Source organism: Salvelinus alpinus, chromosome 37 (assembly GCF_045679555.1).
Source record: "Salvelinus alpinus chromosome 37, SLU_Salpinus.1, whole genome shotgun sequence".
In the NCBI taxonomy this organism is placed as follows: domain Eukaryota; kingdom Metazoa; phylum Chordata; class Actinopteri; order Salmoniformes; family Salmonidae; genus Salvelinus; species Salvelinus alpinus.
In genome coordinates this window covers 4,618,590-4,621,295 of record NC_092122.1, presented here as the reverse complement: position 1 = coordinate 4,621,295, position 2,706 = coordinate 4,618,590, and positions in this window count along the sequence as shown.

Below are 2,706 nucleotides of genomic sequence, written 5' to 3'. Positions count from 1 at the left end.
CTCAGTGGAGACGCATGGTGTTCAAGCCTCCAATTTTTATTTTAGAACAGTGGATGTTTGTATCATGGACATACCGAGAAAACAAGAGTGGGCCCAATCCACACGATATCCACTGTTTCATGTATCATTCATGTGCACTGAATGAAAGAAAATTAAAGACTTGGAAATGACATAACAGCAATTCTGAAGGTAGGTATACTGACAGTATATTCAAAGTGCTGTGTTGAAATATCAAGTAGCAAAAAGAGTGAAGCTCAGTTTCATTATCAGCTGAAATAAAATAAAGACGGGATTTGGGGAATTTGGAGAAAGCATTTCCTTCCTCCTTCTCTAAACCAATTTCAGACCTTAGGCCGCAACCCTAGAAGAAGAAGCAAAACATAAAAAAACAGATATGTTGTTGCGTTACTGTGGAAGGAAGCGGTTCATTGGCCTCCAGCCTCTGAGATTAGTTGTGCAGAACAGTAAGAGGAGTCAGCCACATCTGGGCCAGTGAGACCTCCTCAGGATCCGGTGTTGTTCAAAAAACACAGGCTGAGTCCTAAATGGCACCCTATTCCCCACAGAGTGCATTACTTTTGACCACGGCCCATAGGGCTTTAGTCAAAAGTAGTGCGCTATGTACACTCTTATAAGTAAAGGTGCCAGGCAAAACCTTTTGGGTTGCCACACCGGTGGAACCTTTCCAGTTGAAAAAGGTTCCTTGAGGAACCCCTCTGAAAAGAGTCTTCGAAGAACTCCTGTGTAAATGTTTCGAACCGGAACCTTGTTGTGATGGGAGGGATTCAATTCTGAACCTTTTTAATAATATATTGTAGAGGTGGCAGCCTATCAGATTGGAGGCATGGCTTATTGGAGGCGTGGCTTTCTGATCGTTATTTTTGGTCACCCTTTAACGTAAATGTCATTGCTGTTTGTCATGTTTAGTTGTACACTGCAAATTAAAAATGTTTCTTGAACATTTATGTATATTACCTATTCTAATATAGTATTAATAATATTAACATTGCTGATTACATACAGTAGTAAAGTGATAACTAGTGATGATGGAATTAAGCTTCCTGAAGCTTTGAGTATTTCCAGCCAATTGTGTCTATAAAATAGGTTAATTATGCTAGGCATTGATCAACACACAGTGTACACTAGTGGTACTTCTGGTCGAAGCTTCGGACGTCACTGATACAAGCATCGGCATACTGCTATTTTGACACAGAGCTCCGGTATCAAACGTAACATCACTTGTGGTCCTGTGTGGCTCAGTTGGTAGAGCATGGAACTTGCAACGCCAGGGTTCTGGGTTCGATTCCCATGGGGGATCAGTACTAACAATTATGAAAATGTGGTCACTCACTGCTGAAAGTCGCTTTGGATATGAGCGTCTGCTTCAATGTAACGGTAACTCTTCCAACTTTGGGATTTGGATAAGCTCTTCAGGAATTCATACACCTCGGTTAGCGTCAATAAAGCTACAGAACTGTCAGTGCTCAACCTTAACATGTGATGACATGAACAGGAATGACATTTACTCTAACGGGATGCCAAAAAAAGATCAAGCTTTGCCTCCACTGCAGGGTTTCAACAGGAACCCATTGAACCATTTGATTTTATGAGGATCTCTTTTAGTCCTCATTTGGACTAATCTTCCAAGAGTCCATCTTCCAAGAACCATTCAAGTTTCCTCCAAGAACCACTCAACTAACCGAAGGTGCAAATATGAACCATTGACTAGCAATGGTTCCTTGATGAATTCCAGGGGTTCCTTGAGGATCTCCAGGGTTCCTCGAGTCATCACTAGTTCTAAGAGTGTAGGGAATAGGGTGCCATTTGGGATGCACACACACTTGCTCAGAGGCCGTCCTCACTGCTCTCAGTCCTCCCCTCACGAACTCAGCCATCCATGACTGAAACCAAAGGAGGACTGCTGTGGCCCTGGCTCTGCATGCATGCAGCATCTCTTGGGTCAAGAGCAATCCATGGCTAAATTAGATCAGAGATTCTGGTTCACTCTAATTTCTTCAATGAATGGTGGGTCATATCATCACAAATCACAAATCACATCATTCAGCTTTTTTTTCTACTTCTGTGAAACTTAAAGTGGCATCAGCAGTTGTTTAAACAATAACAAAGCGAACTCTCCGACCCGGTAAAAAGCTGAGGGACGGGGCTGGAGAAATTAACCCACCACTCTTAATCTCAAATTCATTTACAGAGCTATGGATGCAAGGACTGACCATACATGATATCATCATGATCGTTTTAACCATGTTTTAAGTCTATATAGTGTTTGTTTCAACAAACCTTAGAGTAAAATAAGCTTACATTTTGCTTGCTAAAAGCTTGTATGACAGTTGAACTAAGTTCATGAGGCATTTATAAGTTATATTCTTCAAGAATCAATGGGTACATATCAATCATTTATACGTTATATTCTTCAAGAATCAATGGGTACATATCATTCATTTATAAGTCAACTGCAGATTGCCTCTTTAAAGGCCTAGTACACTAGAGTTTGGGATGTGTGTGCGACCTTTAAGATCATAGGGCCAGGAGTATTTCCTGACCATGTGACCTGATCGAGAAAAATGCTGTATAATTTGGGCCTGGAGTTTTTCCTGGTCAGGTTATAGTACATGGTGAGGAAAAACTCCTGGTCCTTGCTTATCTCAGTCATTTCAATGTTAAGCCATGGAGTGACAGCTGTCCTCT